This window comes from Sus scrofa, chromosome 12 (genome assembly GCF_054392235.1).
Source record: "Sus scrofa isolate SSC_HxYL_T2T_F1_AM1 chromosome 12, Sscrofa_HxYL_maternal_Yorkshire_Landrace_v2.0, whole genome shotgun sequence".
Classification (NCBI taxonomy): domain Eukaryota; kingdom Metazoa; phylum Chordata; class Mammalia; order Artiodactyla; family Suidae; genus Sus; species Sus scrofa.
The window spans coordinates 41,296,726-41,315,859 of record NC_139394.1 but is presented as its reverse complement, the minus strand read 5'-3'; the positions used below and the strand labels follow the sequence as shown (position 1 = coordinate 41,315,859).

The window sequence follows — 19,134 nt, the reverse complement described above, 5'->3', positions numbered from 1 at the left end:
GGAGGTAGGGGTTTCAGCGCTGGACGTCAGGCGACGCCCCGCCTAAAAAGAGAAGGCCCCTCCCTGGGGTCGGAGACAGTGGGACATCATTGGATCTGGCAAATCAGACCCGTGTGGGACTGGATCCTTACACCCTCACCCTGACTAATGCCTTTTCCATTTCCTAGGAAGAATGCCTTTTCCCCTGTGACACAGTGAAAAGTTTTTTTGTTTTTTTTTTTTCCCCAGTATCCGAAAGCAAATCCTTATCAGCCCTCGAATGGGAAGTCCGTCTGGTACCCTTACAAAAAAAAACAAAAACAAAAAAAACAAAAAAAAAAAACAAAAAAAACAATGGAGTGGGGGCATCACAAAAATGAACCCTTGTTTCTCTCCTTCGTGGCAGTTGGCTTTCTCTGCATATTCAATTTCTCAGCGAGCTGCTGTTTAACATCTTGGTTTAAAAAAGAAAGGTTGCAAAAACCATCTGATTCTCCCATTTTCTCATGTTCTTTTGGACTCTGTTGCTTGGTCAGCCTATTCAAGGAGCCACACATGACCTCCTGGGAAGGTTGTTTGGCAGAGGCTTCAGGCGCTGATGGCTGGCAGTCACGTTCGGCAGCTCTCAGCCTGAATATCCCTCCTAGCAGTGGCCACTGCTCTGGCCCTTGGTCTGTTTTAATGCCTCACCCCCAGAGCCCACCTCTCCGTTGTCCCCAGGTCACAGCTGCAAAGCTAAGGAAGAAAAGGCCCTGGTGCAGCATTCAGGCGCTGGCTCACATCAGACCCAACAGGGGGCCGGGGAAGGAGCTCAAACAAGGGCTTGCCTGGACGTCTCATCCATTCTTGACCGTGGGTTTGCATGCAAACTTCGGGGTCTCACCATTTTCAAGGTTGAGGGGGAGAGAAAAAGAGTAAAACAGACTGAAAAATAGTTGCCAGGTGAGTGTGGTGCCGAGGCCCAGGGCGGGGAGGGATCAACTCTCTCCAACGCACACCGGACCTGCTGAGAGGTCAGGCCAGAGGGTTCATTCCTGAGACGTGGCATGGGATTTAGAAACATGAAGGTCACCACCTCTGGAAGGGCCCTTTCAGTGGAGAGGTGGGGGCAGCACCCCCGGTGGACGTGGCTTCGAAGAGAGACCCGGAAGAAGGATATTGTTGACCGCAGGTTCCCAACCTCTCTTTTAAGGGGTCTGAAGAGGGGAGTTCCTCTTGTGGCTCAGTAGGTTAAGAACCCGCCTAGGATCCATGAGAATGCGCGTTGGATCCCTGACCCCGCTCAGTGAGTTAAGGATCCAGCCTTGCCACAAGGTCACAGACGTGGCTCCGATCTGGCGTGGCTGTGGCTGTGGCGTAGCCCGGCAGCTGCAGCTCTGATTCGACCCCTAGCCTGGGAACTTCCATATGTGTGGGTGAGTCCCTAAAAAGACAAAAAAAGGGGGGGTCTTCAGGAGAGAAATGGGGGAGCAGCTGGAGGAGGAAGTAGATCAAGAGGGTCTTCTTTCTTTGAATGGGAGAAATACTCTCAGAATGATGGCCGGAGGGTATGGGGTCTCAGGCTCGGGTGGAGGGGTTCGCTTGGCAAGTGAGTGTGGGTGCAGGTGGGGGGCGGGGGGTAGATGCAGGTGAGGGACTTTCAGTTCCCTTCTCCTGGCTTCAGTTTTCCTGACAAAGTCATAATAAGTCTGTGGCCGAAGGTGAGAACGGCAGAGAAGCTATCAGAGGTTTGAGGATAGAAAGTAAATATGACGTCATCAAACAGACTGAGGAACTATGATTAGAGGGCAGTGTTGAGGGCCCCTTTGAAGCTGGGGATCATCAATTTAGAGTGAGACCAGCTAGCATGGTGTGCTTTTGTTTCCCAGCTCTGAGTCATCGCGTGGGGACAGGGAGTAGGGGGTCAGCTGGCTTTAACAAGGCTGTGGTTTTGCCCGGCACGAATAGCAGAGGAAAGGAAGGGGCGGAAGTTGAGGGTGTGCTGAGGGGCTGATGGTCACAGTTGAACTCGAAGGGCTGAGGGGCCGTGGAACCAATGGATTTAGATCTTGGGCGGGTGTCAAAGGCTTGTTGGAGCTGGCGTACTAGAGGATAAGAACCAGGTAGTGGTCAGAGGGGAATATTTGATTTTTTTTTTTTTTTTTTTCCTATTTTAGGGTCTCACACGCTGTCATATGGAGGTTCCCAGGCTAGGGGTCCAATCAGAGATGTAGCCGCCAGTCTATGCCAGAGCCACAGCAACACCAGATCCGAGCCGAGTCTGGGACCTACACCACAGCTCACACCAATGCCAGATCCTTCACCCAGTGAGCGAGGCCAGGGATCGAACCCCCATCCTCGTGGATCCTAGTCGGGTTCGTTAACCACTGAGCCACGAAGGGAACTCCCAGGATATTTGATTTTGAGGCTGTGATGGTGTTTGCAGTTGCTGTTCATTATATCAAAGGAATGGCGGAGACAGTGGGTGATGGACATAACCCAGCAGTGAGAAGGTTCAGGAACCGAGAGGCCGAGTCGTTGGGAGGATCATCTGTGTGATTTCGGACAGGATTGGTGTTGGAGAGGATGACAGTGAGCCAGGAGCTAAAATCTCTGAGGATCGAGGGGTATGATGGGGATGGGGCAGGAATCGAAGGAGGGGCGAGGGGCCCTTTAGTCTTATGCCACTGGTGTCAAAGCTGGAGCTTTTCTGAAGCAAAGAAGAGAGGAGCCAGAAGGATGCCAGCTCCACCCCAGGGTCTGGGGGACATGGCAGAGAATCAGATGAGCAGGACAGTTCAGGCAAGGTCCTCAGAGGAGCACCTGGCGTTTCTCAGAAACTCCAGGGAATTTACAGAGAGCACAAGTATGTCTACGCTTCCTATTTATCTGAGTCTCTCGGCAACACTTCACACAGGGAGCGTGGATATTTTACACCCGCGGACACTGACGCCTACAGGGCTGAAGTATTTGCGCAGGGACCACTCATCTAGCTGGTGATGGATCGAGCCGGGCCTTCTGACTCCAAGTCCAGTGCTCTTTTCACCCAATGGTTCTGCCTGCCTTCAGGAGGCCCACAGTCCTTCCATAGAACCCGGGAAAATGCACTTGATCAAGAGTCGTGGCTGTTCTTACCATGCTGCCTCCCTCACCTGAGATTCGCGCCCAAAGACAGGTTCGCGGGGTGGGGGTGATCATTTGGCCCTATGCTCTGCCCTCTCAGACCCACCTAGGGGTTAAGGCCCATTCTCTGCAGTGCCCCAAATACCTTGCCCTTAGCAGCCAGCAATGGCCACAAGCGGACATCCCCTTTCGGGGATGATTTGGAAAACAGTTCTCAAATAGAAGTAATGGGATATTTGCATTTTAAGAAATCTAGGAATGTCCTAGAACATTCCTGGGTCACATCTTTCTAGCAACAATGGACAAAAAAGTTATCATGGCGTTCTCCTTGTGGATCAGCAGGTTAAGAACCTGACATTAAAAAAAAAAGGCGGTGGGGGAGGGGGGAGTCCCCGTCATGGTGCAGCACAAACGAATCCAATAGGAATCATGAGGTTGTGGGTTTGATCCCTGGCCTCGCCCAGTGGGTTAAGGACCCGGCATTGCCACAAGCTGCAGCTTAGGTTCCAGCTCGGATCCAGCGTTGCCATGACTGTGGCATAGGCTGGCAGCTCCAATTTGACCCCTAGCCCGGGAACTCCTGTATGTTTGCAGGTGTGGCCCGAGAAAGAAAAGAAAAAAGTTATGGTGAGATATAGACAGGCAATTGACCATGATGAAAACCATGAACTTGGGGCTGGTAGTTCAGAGCTTGGCTCTTTACAATGTTTCTTTCTCGATTCTCAGGCGTAGTCAGTGGGGCAGTCTGGCCATTGAGGAGTCTCCCATCTGCCAGGTTCCCCCATCCACTCACATAGGGAGAGCCCAAGATAAGGATGGTCTTTGCCACCCAGTCACTTAGCAAGCCTGTGTTGATGACGTCTGCTACAGTTCTGGGCACACAGCGACCAATACTATACTACAGAAACAAAAGCAGGGAAGGGTTAGAGGGTTTTATCCTTGCACCGGGTGACAAGACTTCTAAGGGAAAATGAGACTGCCTGCATCCTCCAGTGAGTAACCTCTTCTTTGCCACCTCACCCTCGTTTCCCAGCCTGCTGGGCCACTAAGGGTCAGTCAATTTGTGGAGAATTTACACCAAATGCTCCCATTGACCCATTCTGCCTTCATGAGCACATTGGCCAAAGCTCTTGCCATGCAGGGTAGGGATGGTAGCACTCTAATACCATCTGGAGCAGTATCAATGGCACCAGGGTGGCCCCTGAGTAGAGGAAATTAATTTAGGTTCGTGTCCAGCTCTCTATCTAATAATGATCTCAGGCAAACATACTGACTTAGGAGTAGAGACTTGGCCGTGGTTTATGGCAACAGGGAGTGACTCAGAGTCACCTGGGGAGTTTTTCAAAGATAAAGCTGTCCAGGAGTTCCCATCATGGTGCAGTGGAAATGAATCTGACTAGAAACCATAAGGTTGCAGGTTCGATCCCTGGCCTCACTCAGTGGGTTAAGGATCTGGCGTTGCTGTGAGCTGTAGTGTAGGTTGCAGATGCTACTTGGATCTGGCATTGCTGTGGCTGTGGCGTAGGCCGGCAGCTGTAGCTATGATTCGACCCCTAGCCTGGAAACCTCCATATGCCGTGGATGCAGCCCTCAAAAAAAAAGCAGAAAAATAAAATAAGTGTGCCCAGGCCCCAATCTTTTTTTTTTTCTTTTTTTCTTTTTATAGCCACAGTCACAGCCTATGAAATTTCCCAGACTAGGGGTCGAATCAGAGCTGCAGCTGCCGGCCTACACCACAGTCTCAGCAAGGACAGATCTGAGCTGCATCTGCAACCTGCACCCCAGCTTGCGGCAATGCCGGGTCCTTAACCCACTGAGCGAGGCCAGGGATCGAGCCACACCCTCACGGACACTATGTTGGGTTCTTAACCTGCTGAACCACAGCAGGAACTCCCAGGCCCCAATCTCATGCCCCAGAAATTCAGATTATGATCTGGGACGGGGCTTGCAAATCTCCCCAGTGGATTCTATGTGCAGCCCCAGAGGAGAAGTGCTGTTGGAGGCAGTGTCTGCATGGGTTTGTGCCAAACAGCTGGATGACAAGATAACCAGCATCCCACTGTCATTCCTCTACCAGGTCTGAGTGTGATCAAATGTCTCTTCTGACAGTTCCCTTCTCGACATTATCCTCCAGGAACTTGTGATTATCCTCCGTCTAAGTCAAAAGCAGCTTAATTTCTCTGAAAACAGTGCCAGTTGGGCATCTTGCCTGGAACAAGAGAAGCAAATCTGTGGCAGTGTTCTTTGCTCGATTGGGCTCTGCAGCCTCCACGGGGTACCCTCTCTGTTTGCCCCACCTCCTTCACGTTCTCGTCCTGCCACAAAGTCCAGTGCTTTGTTTGGTGCCCGGTTGGTGAAGTCAGGTCCTTCTAGCAGGACCAGGCACCTGGCTGAATGCAGACGTGGGTAGAGTTGGCCAGATGAAATCTGGTTGGCAAGGAGGTCCTGGGTGGGCCCACCGGCAGGCGTCGGTCATAGGATCAGAGAGCAGGAGCCTGGACCCAAGGGCCTGGAGAGCAGGCTGAGGGTGTAGACCAGACCAGCACCAAACTCTGATGCCCAGCGAGCCCTGCAGTCAACTCCAAGAGAGGTTCATCGACACCCACAAAGCACTGGAACCCATGAACCCCCTTTCCACAGAGGAACCTGCCTTCACCTGCCTGCATTCTCCTTTGACATCAAATCCCCCGGGTCTTAAAGGCCCAACCTCTTGCCGGTTTCTTCTGCTTTAGCAGAGACGTGGGCGTCTCTATCTTAGACCCTGTGTGGACAGTTGGAGCCAGCGCGCTGTGAAACCAGCAGCAGGCCACTCTGGGTCTTCTTGTCAAGACTGGTCCTCTCTTTACGCCCAGGGTTATGGCTACTGGGCCTTTCTTCCCTCTGTGCGCTGATATTAGCATTCTGTTATCCTCCAGAGCGCTTGATTCTCTGGGATCAGCACTGAGATGTTAGCCAGGGTGGGAGCCTAAGTTTGGGGGAGACAATAAAGAGCAAAACAGATGATCCCACCACCCCCGTGGGCTTATCACATAGAAGAGAAAGCAGACAAAGCCACAGCATCCATGGAGTGAAATGTGACAAGGTCGGTTCAGGGGGTGCCACGGTGGGGGCTCTCGGAGGGACACCTAACCTAGCCTGTGGAGGGTCAGGGGAGGCCACCCAGAGGAAGTTCTGCTTAAGGTGCCATCCAGGGGAAGAAGTGACGGCCCCAAGGTGACAGGGAGCCATCCACTGGGAGAACTAAAAGGAGCTGGTTATGCTTAAGGGACCAGCGAGGGAGGGGGAAAGGCGAGCCTGGAGGAGTGAGCAGGGCCAGCTCATCGTGGAGCCCGGCAACCACGGCGAGGAGGTGAGGCATCACTCTCGCCCCTTGTTTGCCACTTGAGACAGGTCTTTTCGGACTCCTGGGATAACTCTGAAATGGACATGCGCGTGCACACGCGCAAATCTCCCAGGAATGATTACTGCTCTGTCCCTTCTCATTTGGAGGCAGCACGGGGTAATCAGGATTATAAACCATCCGCCTGGGAGGGCCTCCCTCGCCCGCTGTAATCATCTTTCCTTCCACCTAAGGATGCCATTCAGCCTCACACAGCCCCAGCTAGCTGATGAAGAAGAGAAGCGACAAGGGCAACATCAAAAACTCCCCAGGATGGATTCAGTGGGAAAGGAAAGGCGGGAAGAGTTATGCTTTTGCTCCCAGCCGACACCCCTAGCCCTGCTTTCTTGTTCCAGGAGAGACTCCCCGTCCACTATGCCTGACTGGCTGGCTGGGCGATTTTTCAGGGGCTGTGTTTTGTGCTTGTCACTCCGACACTGGGTCGCTTTTAAGATGCATGGACTTCTGAATCTTTAAAAGAAAGAACTAAAAAGGAAATCCCAAAGGCAGTTGGTTGGCAGGTCATCTGCTGAGAATGAGGGAGAGAGTTGTGACAGGTTTGGGGAGCTTGCGAAGAGGGGGAAATACAGAAGGGAACTGACCAGGGACAAATGGAAGTAGAGAAAAGATGAAAAAGAAGGTTGAAGAGCAGAGAGGGCCTGGATGATAAATTTGTCATGGTGCCAGTTGACACAAGTGTGTGGTTTTTCTCCAGCACAGCTCAGCATCCTAGGAGCAGAAGCAGAGAAAGTCTGTGCTTGGCCGGATCATCCTGGATAAAACTGGCAAAGTGGGAGTGGCAGATAGACCAGGAGGAGTCGTGACAGGGGTGGGGTGGGTGAGGGTGTTTCTGGACCTGTGAGCCCCCAACACTGGGATGAATGGTGAAGAAGTGCCACCAGGAGGGAGCTGGTGGCTTAGGATGGTAGGAAGGACTCCAGAGGCTGCCTGGCTCAGTGAGGTTGCAAAGCCTCCTTAGTAAGAGGAAGAAAGGGAGTGAGATAGACACGGCAAGTTTCGTGATCAAAATGGGGTGGGGGGGGCACATTCTTGCTTAAAATACTAGAAGTGCCAATTGCAAGATCCAGGTGGGTGAACGGCTGGAATGAAGGTGAAGTTCATTGGTGTGTGGAGGTCAGTGGATTGGGCAGCCAAGGGGGTTGGTGTAGCCAGGCACCGGAGTGTCACACTTTCTCGGCTCTCAGCAGGAGTTGAGAAGGTGACAGCGGTGCGGCACCACGATCCCCTTTGAAGCTGAGGGATTGTTCCTTAGGTCTGGAGAGGCCAGTGACAAGGATGCGGAGTGCTATTCTAGGCGGACGTGTGAGCTCTGAGCTTCTCCCCTGGTTGGTAAGATAATTCTTTTGGAAGAGGTGATGTAATTGACAAAGAACATTTGTATTCCCTTGGAGAAGACAGGACTTCCTTTTATTGTCAGATCGTTTTAGTATGATTGAAAAATCAGGGAGAAAACTTTTTTTAATGCCCGAAAGGAGTACTCTACGTCTAAAATCCTGGCGCCGAGGTCCAGCTCTGTGACCTAATATGGCTTCTCTTTCTTTATACCTCAGCCTGTTTCTGAAACAGAAGCACTTTGCAGGATCATTGTGACAATTGGTGGGACAGTGGTCCGTTTAAGCATTTATTGTGTGTCAGACATGTTTATTTAAGCCTTACTCTTTTTTTGTGTGTTTTTTTAGAGCCACACCCATGGCACATGGAGGTTCCCAGGCTAGGGGTTGAATCGGAGCTACAGCTGCCAGCCTGTGTCACAGCCACAGCAGCCAGGGATCCAAGCTGCATCTGCGACCTACACCACAGCTCATGGCTCAGCCCACTGAGCAAGGCCGGGGATTGAACCCACAACCTCATGGATACTAGTCAGATTTGTTTCTGCTGCGCCACAGCGGGAACTCCCCAAGCCTCACTATTGTTCATTGTTCCCTGTTTATAGATGTAGAAATTGAACCAGGAGAGGTAACTCATTTGCTCAGCATGAAACAGCAGTTACAGGACAGAAGACGGGCCCTCAAAGCTTGAGCCTTTCGCATTCCCGATCCTGCCTCTGTTGGGCTCTGTGAATACAAACGTAAGACAAAACACAATGCCAAGTTGAAGGGAAGACATCCAAACAGATGACTTGACTACAGCCCCACGCGCACTGCCTTAGAGGGTGTGCCTGCTGTGGGGATCAGCAGAGGGACCGTTCCCTGCCCAGGTGACTCTGACTCTGGGAAGGTGTCACAGAGGAGCTGGAGCTGGACCACGGAGGGCGGCTGGCATTGTCAGTTGGCACCTCTTATTGTTGGTCTGAAACATGCCAGTGCTTCATCTTTTCCTCTGTGTCCTGTGTTGCCCCTTGGACACACACACACACACATGCTCGCACGCACACACCTATTCCCTTTTCCATAAAACTGCTCTCCAGCTGTTGGAATACTAGAATCGCAGCTCTCCGAATCTCTCCTCCAGGTTAAACAAGCTCAGGTTTTTCCCTCTCTGCTTTCCTTCCTCGGTGCCAGGAACCAAGGCATCGTGCCATGCATTTAAGATACAGAGAAAGGAAGGAAGGAGGGGAGGGAGAAAGGGGGAAAGAAAGGAAGAAAGGAAGAGAAAGAAGAAAGAAGGGAGGCAGGGAGAAAAGAAGAAGCAGTGCTGCCCTCACTTACTTACAGTCTATGAGAAGATAGACCAGAAAATACTTTATTGTCATTTTTCTGTAATCTGCCACCTTTACCAAAATTCTCAGCACTCAGCAGCACAGTGGCTGGATCATACCAGACACTCCATAAGTGTCTCTTGTGGAGCTGACCACACCATGGAGCTGTCATAAAGGGAAGCCCAGGGGGATCTGGGGGCTGGAGGAAAACCTCAATCAGCCCCCTGCCCTTCTGAGCCCCTGCGACAGGCGGGACTCCTCAGATGTGTGGAAATGGGAAGTGCTGACCCACTGATGTAAAGGAGAGCTGCTCAGCAACTGTCTGAGGATTTGGAGCCCCATGGAAATCCTGTATTTAGACAGATAATTGGCCCAGGGCTTCTTCAGTGAAAGCATTTAGACTGGGACACCCTCACTGCCCTCCGTGCAGACAGTCTGATCGCCCCCTCCACTCTGTGCAGCGATGGACCCGAATGTAAGCCAGCATTAAAAAAACCAAGCAGGAGTTCCCCTTGTAGCTCAGAGGAAGCGAATCCGACTAGGGTCCATGAGGACGCAGGTTCAAACCCTGGCCTCACACGGTGGCTTAAGGATCTGGAGTTGCCTTGAGCTGTGGTGTAGGTCAAAGACAAGGTTGGATCTGGCATTGCTGTGGCAATGGTGTAGGCCAGCAGCTGTGGCTCCGATTTGATCCCTAGCCTGGGAACCTCCATATGTCATGGGTGTGGCCCTGAAAGCCTCCCCCCCCCAAAAAAAAAAAACCCATCATAACAACAACAAAAAATAAACAACCAAACTAGGTACTAAAGGAGTTTGGAAGAGGCACCATATGTAGACAAAGTTACTGCCATGGGGAGTTCCCACTGTGTGGGGCTCAGCAGATAAGAGCCCAACTGGTATCCATAAGGATGAGGGTTTGATCCCTGGCCTCGCTCAGTGGGTTAAGGACCCGACATTGCCGTGAGCGATGGTATAGGTCACAGATGCGGCTTGTACACCGAGTTGCTGTGGCTGTGGTGTAGGCCAGCAGCTTCAGCTCTGATTCAGCCCCTAGCCTGGGAACTTCCATATGCCACATGTGTGGCCCTAAACATAAATAAATGCATAAATAAATAAAAATAAAGTTACCGCCAGGGCAGGAGCACACTCTACTTGTTTGTATGTTCAAGACCTCAAGACTGCTCGCTGTCCCTAGCAGTGAAATTCATGAAGTACACTTAATACATCTGTTCTCAGGAACGATTTTGTAAATAAGGTCTTTGTCTCTACTGAAGTTCTTTATTAGGTGTTGAAGTTGTTCAGAGGGCCTAGGCCCCTTGTGTGAAATTGCAAATCTCTAAAATTCAAACATTGTCCTTAATGAACCGTCAAGATGAATAATCTTTCCTAAACTTGGCAACATTATCTTTCCAGGAAAAATAGAGATATCAATTATATTGTGGAAGTACCCAAGCCACGGCTGTCATGAGAGCCACAACGGTGACAACGCCAGCTCCTTAACCCACCGAGCCACAAGGGAACTCCCTTAATTATACTTATTTGAATATTGCAGGCCGAAGGTACTTGCTGAGTAGAGACCTCAGGAGTGCCCCTCTAAGGAGCATGAGGATCTCTCCTTCTCAGAGTTATTTTAAAATGAAAGATTGAAGGATGGTGCTGCCTGGAGGCAGGATAGTGGCTGAGAAATGCCTTTAAGAGCTCCCTTTCAGACCCATGATACCTACATACTTCAGATCAAAAGATAATCAAGCCTTGTTCTTTCATCCAGTCATTCAGTAAACTTTTACTGGGCACCTATTATGTGGCAAGATCTGTGCTGTAGGCCCTTGAGTATCTTGGGGACATCAGAAAAACTTCAGGGGGAGCCCGTTTGATCCCGGAGGGCAGCGATGCAGGATCTTGTGCAACATGAAAGAGCTACAGCAAAGATGTTACCGGTGACTCTCACATTCCTGGTTTAGCAATGAGCAGCGCACTGAGCTATGTGGATCTTCCCACAGCACGAGAAGCCACACAGCTTAGACATCATCCTGACGTCTCAGAGGGTCTGGAGGGAAGTGGTGAAGGCAACAGCCTAAGGCCATCTGGCTTCTAAGGGTAAAATTAGTACTTTGCCTGCAGATGACACGTTATCGTCTTGAAGGTTCTATCGCCTACCTTGTCATTTGAATCTTTGCATAACTTGGAGAAGTATGAATAACTAGCCAGAGTAACTAGCACTATTATTCCTCTTTCCATTAGAGAAAAGTGAGGTGCCAGGAGGTTGAGTGACCGGCTAGAATGGAGCAGAGCCAGAGCAGGCACTCAGTTTCCTCCTCTGAATCAGGTGTCTGTACCAGCAGAGCTGTGACCTGAGAACCACCTTGTCCATCCAGAGCATCCGTCCCCCACCCCCACTGCATGATGGTTTAAGATATAAGGTGCTACCCGGAGAGAAGAGACTGCAGCTAGATTCAAGGGGTACACGCAACGGTTGGGCCTTGAAGGTAGACATCCAGTTGGGAGGCAGGGTTGGTTCGCCCAGGCAGCGGGGTACCACCCTGGATCAGGAGGGTCACCTCCTACATGAAAGATTATGGAGCTCAGGAGGGTTTGGTGAGTTTACATGTTCGTTGAGCTGTTTGGGAGGCATTTCTGTAAGAAAGATGGCTTGGTTTTTATTTACTTTTTAAATTTTTAATTTAGTTTTTTTTTGGGGGGGGGGCCACACCCACGATATATGGACGTTCCCAGGCTAGGGGTTGAATCAGAGCTGCACCACAGCCACAGCCACGCAGGATCCAAGCGGCGTCTGTGACCTGCACCATAGCTCACGGCAAGGCTGGATCCTTAACCCACTGAGCGAGGCCAGGGATCGAACCCACATCCCCACGGATACTAGTCAGCTTTGTAACCCGCTGAGCCACAGGGGAAACTCCTACTTTTGTTGAAACAGTCTGAGGCGTATGAGAAAGCTCTTCTAGTAACTTTTCCTCCCTAAAGGCATTTCTAAATCTCAAATGAAGCACAGTGAGAAATTAATTCTTTCGTTCAGCTGTTGGCTCTAACTCAGGCTTAGATGACAGGGCCGTGCCGGTCTGACATGGTAACACAAGGTCTCCAGGCCCCTCCTAAGGGCTTCTTGGCGCCTTGACTTTTTTTTTTTCTCTCTCTCTCCCCTATGGATGACTCTGCTCTTCCTCTGATTCACTTGAGTCCCCCAGGTCCAAAGATAAAAAGCTAGGTTTCAACAAACACACTCCTCCTGGGCTGACTCTATAAACCTCCTTGCGTGAGTGTAGCAGGAACAAAATATGTCGCTTCCTCCTCCGGGGAGGGCTGGGTCTTGCTCACCCAGGGAACGGGTAGAGGAGGCTCTCCTGGCCTTTTTGAACTGGCTTCTCAACTAGGGAAATGAATAACATCCTGATTGGCCCCTGTGGACTAGAAGTGGGGGAAAAGGAGGGGGGATCGTGGCCCCAAGCTCCAGCCAAGGCATACGACTCACTTTACCCACAGGCGCCAAACTTGGCACACAGTGAGACCCATGCACGCAGGGGAAATCACAACCAGATTGACACGGTTTCGGGGGCATTTTCACACTTACTGCTCAAGTGGGTATTTTACAAGGCCTAAACAGAGTCTCCTTCATAGATAAGCAAGCATTCCCCAGCCTTCTCCTATAGGCAGGAAGGCCAGAGGGGAAAGGGCAGAGACCCCACGCCCAATACACACACACAACCCAAGCATCACACCGCCCAACACACACACACACACACAACTACTCCGCCCCTAGACTGAGCACAAGGTATGAATTTCTCTGTTTGCTTTAATAGAGAGTTAACCCCAGGCCTTAGATTTGTGTTAACACTTAACACAAGGTGGAGCTGAGGGGAGAGGCTGAGGGTTGAACTGTGGAGGCGGGGGTGGTGGGGGGACAGTGGCAAGGGAGAGAGAGGGCAGCTGAGAGCCCGGAGGTAATAGACCCAGGACTGATTTGCAAGACCTGGTCCTGTCTGCTTCTGCTCCTGCTCCTGTTGGGGGCCAGGACCCACCCCCTCTAAGGCCTCAACGTCCTTGCTGGCTCGTGGCCCGCACTGGGAGTAGCGCAGGATGGGGTTCCTACACCTCTGCCCTGCCCCCACTTGAATCCCCGAACTCACAGTCTCAGCTATGAAATGGGGACTCGTAATAGCTGCTTTGCCTCGCGCTTCAGGGTGTCGTGAGGATTAAGGGGGGAATGGCCTGCGAAAGCACCTTGTAAAGGGAACATCGGCGTGAGTGTAAGGGATTATTGTCATTCTGCAGATTTCCACGCCTCATTGCTTCCCCCTGTGTGTTCCCGCAGGGGCGTCTCCCCTTCTCCCTCCATCCTCCTGGAGTTCCGTGCCTGGGCTGCTGAGTCAGTGTCACCAGCCCCGGCCAAACAAATGCTTGGACATGTCAAGGCAGGAAATGACCGTTCCCGGGCACCCCCACTGGTTCAGGTGCTGAACACACCTTGTGCGATAAATTCAAGTGATACCGAGCTGAGCCCCGCCCCCAGCCCATGGGCTCCCAGACCAGGAAATGAGGCCAGAAGTCAGGGACGTCCCTGTAGGACAAGGGGCCTGAGCAAAGCACCAGCCACGCTTTCCAAAAGATCACCTGTCCAGGCGTTCGTCCCACTTCTGCGCCCACCACAGGCAGCTGTGGCATGTTGGTTTGTTCACTAAGGACTTTCATGGATGGTGCCACAGCTACCCTGCGAACCAAGAGACTAAGGTGACTGAGGCAAGTCCAAGGTTCCCTCTGACCCTCCGTATCCTCATCTATAAAAATGGAGTCGACTGGGTCTGTCCTGCCCATGGTAGAAATTGCTGTGACCTGGAGTTCCCCTGTGGTGCAGTGGAAATGAATCTGACTAGGAACAATGAGGTTGGAGGTTCCATCCCTGGTCTCACTCTGTGGATTAAGGATCTTGCATGGCTGTGAGCTGTGGTGTAGGTTGCATACGTGGCTTGGATCCTGCGTTGCTGTGGCTGGCAGCTGTAGCTCTGATTTGACCCCTAGCCTGGGAACCTCCATATGCCGAAGGTGTGGCCCTAAAAAGCAAAAAGAAAAGAAAAGAAATTGCTGTGATCCTAGAATGTAAATGAAATCATCATGGGAAAATAAGCAGTGATTCTGTGAAATTATGTGAGGTATTATTCTTCATGAGGCACCTCCAGCTCCAGTGGCGCCAACTCCCTGCCCCCATGCAAGGACCGTCCTGCCCTCCTCTTTGTTCTCAGACACCCCTTTCCCCCCTGGGCATTGTCCTCTAGCCACCTCCAACCTCCACGCCTGATAGAAGCCATGCCCAGCCACCCCAGCTCCAGTGGGGTGTCCCATGTTGTCCCAACAGCACCTGCTTCTCAGGCCCTGAGGCCAAGTCTTTGCTGAACAGCTTCGCTGGAAGGGCCTAGAAAGTAGAAATCCTCTTATATATTAGACTTCATATCAGAACACAGGTCAGGCCCAGACCTTCATCCCAAAATGCCTGTGGCAGAAAATCCGGTTCAGGATTCCCCTGGTGGGTGTTTTTGTTTGTTTTTTATTATTGTTGTTTTTTGGCTGCCACATGCGGAAGTTCCAGGATCAGGGATCAAACCCAAGCCACAACAGTGACAACACTGAATCCTTAACCCACTGAGCCACTAGGGAACTCCGAGATCGGATGGGTTTTGCTGGCAGGAACTGGTAGAAAGCTGACCACCCATGACAGATGGAAATGCCTGTGGCCCAAGCCAGGAGCACCCTTTTCAAGACCACAGAGGTGGTGGACGACTAGAATAACTAAACCAAAAAGAGGCAGGGTGTCAAACCAGTCACCTTCAGGACCCCCTAGCACGTCCAGGATAGGGTGAGTCTCCCTTCCTTTCCCCACAGCCACTGGCTCAGAGCAAATGGTACCAGGACCCACTTTGCCCAGCCATCCCCCTCTGGCCTTCGAAAACGCCTGAGACCAGCGGGGCCCAGGCCTGCCAAGCTGGGCCTCCATTCACCTCAGCCAGCCCGGGAAGCAGAGAGGTCTCCTCTGAGGAAATGCAGGTCCCCAGGAAGGATGGAACATAACCCAACAGGACAAGCTATGCTTGTCTGGGTGTATCTTGGGTTTCACATCTGAAATCCCGTCGTAATAAATCTGATGGATTTGAAACATCTTCTTTGATTAATAAAAACAGAGGATGTCTTAGCCCCAGGTTTTAGACTTCAGAGTTCTCCTCAGTGGAGCGCCTCAAATTTGGCTCCTTTGTGGAGCACTGTAAACTCTTTTAAGACAAACGCAGGATTTTCGTTGGGTTGTTCCCCCTACTCCAGCTACAGCTCATTGGCAAAAACTGCTTTAAAAATCTGGAATAGGAAATCTGAGCAGAAAACGCCCTTACTGAAAGAAAAAAAATTAAAATTTTTTAATTTTTATTTATATTTTATTTACTTTTATTTTATTTTATTTTACTTTTTGTCTTTTCACAAACTTTGTCAGTTCCCCGGCTAGGGGTGTAATCGGAGCTGGTGCCGCCGGCCTACGCCAGAGCCACAGCAATGCTGGATCCGAGCCGTGTCTGCGACCTACACCACAGCTCATGGCAATGCTGGATCCTTAACCCACCGAGTGAAGCCAGGGATCGAACCTGCAACCTCATGGTTCCTAGTCGGATTTGTTTCCTCTGCACCACGACGGGAACTCCAAAAATTAAAAAATTTTTAAAAGGGAGTTCCCATCGTGGTGCAGCAGAAACGAATCCGACTAGGAACCATAAGGTTTCGGGCTCGAATCTGATGTTGCTGTGGCTGTGGTGTTGGCCCTCAGCTGTAGCTCTGATTTGACTCCTAGTCTGGGAACCTCCATGTTCTGTGGGTGTCGCCCTAAAAAGAAAAAAAAAAAAAAAACCCTTACAGGTCCTGCAGCTATATTTTCAAAATCGAAGTTTAGCCTGGATTTTCAGGGGGACAGTACAGGCTTTGGAGGCAGATGAACCTAAAATCAGAATCCTGACCGTGCCCCTAATATTGTCATCTTTGTTTAAAAAAAAAAAACTATTGTTATTATAGTTGATTTACAATGTTCTGTCAATTTCTACTGTACAGTGAAGTGATCCACTTATACATATACATACATTCTCTTTCTCACCTTATCTTCTGTCGTGTTCCATCTCGAGTGATTGGATATAGTTCCCTGTCTATATAGCAGGACCTCATTGCTTATCCATTCTAAATGTAATAGTTTGCATCTATCAACCCCAAACTCCCAGTCCATCCCACTCCCTCCCCCTCCTGCTTGGCAACCACAAATCTGCTCTCCATGGCTGTGAGTCTGTTTCTGTTCTGCAGATAGGTTCACTGTGCCATATTTTAGAGTCCACATGTAAGTGATATCATATGGTATTTGTCTTCCTGACTTATTTCATTCTTTTTATGGCTGAGTAGTATTCCATTGTGTATATATGCCACGTTTTCTTAATGTAAGTGATATCATATGGTATAAGTCTTAATGTAAGTGATATCATATGGTATAAGTCTTTCTGACTTATTTCATTCTTTTTATGGCTGAGTAGTATTCCATTGTGTATATATGCCACGTTTTCTTAATCCATTCATCTGTCGATGGATTTAGGTTATTTCCATGTCTTGGCTCTTGGGAAGTGGTACAGTATCATAGGGATGCATGTATCTTTTTGAATGAAAGTTTTGTCTGGATATATGCCCAGGAAAATTCAGCCTAGATTTTCAGGGGGAAAGTATAAGCTTTGGAGGCAGATGAGCCTAAGATCAGAATCCTGACTGTGTCCCTGATATTCTCATCTTGAGAAAAAATTTAACTTCTCTCTGCCTCCATTTCTTGATCTGCAAAATGGGAATATTAGCACCAACCTCTTAAACCTGTTAGGGCGGTTTCAGTGGCGTAATGCATGTGAAGCGACTATGCCTGGTGCAAAATAGACACTTGACAAATGTTAGTTCTCCTGCCTTTCCTGGCATCTGATCTGATCACAGAACTAATTATCTGGAATCGGGACCATCCTAGAAAACCTGGTCTGCATGCTTACTTGTCTTGAGAGCGACAATTGCATGAAGTTTTTCCATTTGTGGAGCCGTTGGCTTTCTGAGGAGGCCGTTTGTCTTGTGGTGTATTCTGGTCCTCGCCCCAGGAATCCTGGGTCTCCACCAAATTTTCTCTGCACCGTCGGAAGTGGGCAAAGCATCCTGAAGCAAGTGGTTTCCTTGCAGTCTCGCTGCAGAATGATTCTCGTCTTCCCACTTGGCGGGGGTGGGGGGTGTGGGTGGGGGAACATCTTGATTGTGCCACGTTTAAAGCAGACAAGGAAAAGGTCTCTGGGATCCAGTCTGGGACGTGCCAGTGTCAGCCCAACTTGGAAAGCTCCCCTGTTTGAGGCAGATCTAGGTCTGGTCTGAGTGGAAAGCCAGTGGCAATTCTCCGTCTTGCGACCTGCAGTGATGACTGATTTCCTGGCTTCCCAGGCAAAAAGCAGGGTCCTACTCAGTGACCTGATGATGTGAGGGGCTCAGACCTTCCTTGACAGTCATGAGAGGGTGTCTCCTAGGCAACTGCGTCCTGTTTCTCCAAAGGATGGTGGGAGTGTGGGGGTGGGGCAGGGTGAGGACAAAGGTGACAGGGAAAGGGACTCGATGTAAAAATCGACTCCTTCCGGAGTTGCTCTTCTGGCCCTTTCTGATCTGATGTATGAAATTTGTACAGAGGTGGAATTGTTTCTGCTGTTTTCCACCCACGAGTTGGAGCACATTCCTGATATGAATTAAAAAGAAATATGCCAGATGTACACAGGGGTGGGTCACCATTGCGTGCAGCCAGCCAGAGCCACTGGGAGAAAAGTCAAACACAGGCCATCCGACTGCAGGCTCACCTGCCCCGGCTGAGTCAAGCACAAGTCAAGTTGACGAGGGAACCAACTCAGCAAAGCCAGGCTTTCCCTCCCGTGCTTCTCAGTCTCCACGCTTCCAGGTCCCGGCGTGAATGCTTCTGCCACAAGCCCTTTCTTCTTTCTCAGCGTTTTCTTTGTATTTGTTGGTTTGTTTTATGCTGATTACAGAAGTTAAAAGAAAGAGAGAGGTTCAAAGTAACAGAAGAGCTCCGTATAACCCAACTGTCCAGAGGCAACCACGGTTAATAACATTTTGTCATGAATCATTTAAAATGGATGTTTTTTTTTTTATGCTTGCTTTACATTGTTCGGTAATACTAACTACACAGTTTTGTTTTACTTTGTTTTAAAGTTGAAGTGTAAGAACGGATATACAGATGCATATGTATAACCGACTCACTTTGCTGTAAACCTGAAGCTAATACAGTCTTGTAAATCAACTGTACTCCAATAAAATGTAACAAGTAAAATAATGAAATCAAATAAAACTGAAGTATAGTTGGGAGATCCCGCTGTGGCATACTGGGTTAAGGGTCTGGTGTTATCTCTGCAGATACTTGGGTTGCTGCTGAGGCGCGGGTTTGATCCCAAGCCCAGTGCCGTGGATGAACCATCCATGTTGCTGCCGCTATGACATAGATCATAGCTGCAGCTTGGAATTGATCCCTGACCTGGGAGCTTCCATATGCTGTGGGTGCAGGCAACAAATAAAATAAAATTGAAGTTTAGTTGATTTACAATGTTTCAGGTGTCCAGCATTGTGATTCTGTTTTATATACATATAAACACATGTGTGTATGTGTATATTATTTTTCAGATTCTTTTCCATTGTAGATTATTATAAGATATTGAGTATAGTTCCCTATGCTATACAGTAGGTCCTTGCTGTTTGTTTTCTATGTGTATCTGTTAATCCCAAATAATTTAGCATCATCTTTTAAAGACCTACTCCTGTTTTACTGACTTCCCTTGTGGCTCACAGCATAAGTACTTCTCCTATTTTAAACAAGATTTTTCTTTTCTTTTTTTTTTTTCTTTTTTTTTTTTTTTTTTGTCTTTTTTCTTTTTTTTAAGGCCACACCCATGGCATATGGAGGTTCCCAGGCTAG

At 49.7% G+C, this 19,134-nt stretch overlaps 1 protein-coding gene and 1 non-coding gene across 23 annotated transcripts in view; one reads left to right on the top strand and one right to left on the bottom strand.

Moving 5' to 3' along the window:
* BCAS3 (BCAS3 microtubule associated cell migration factor) overlaps positions 1-19,134 on the top strand; it is a 580,731-nt gene that overhangs the window by 524,998 nt on the left and 36,599 nt on the right. The window lies entirely within an intron of this gene.
* On the bottom strand, positions 2,969-3,036 carry MIR378-2 (microRNA mir-378-2). Its single transcript, NR_038597.1, has one exon. It is a non-coding gene; the product is annotated as a microRNA mir-378-2 (primary transcript).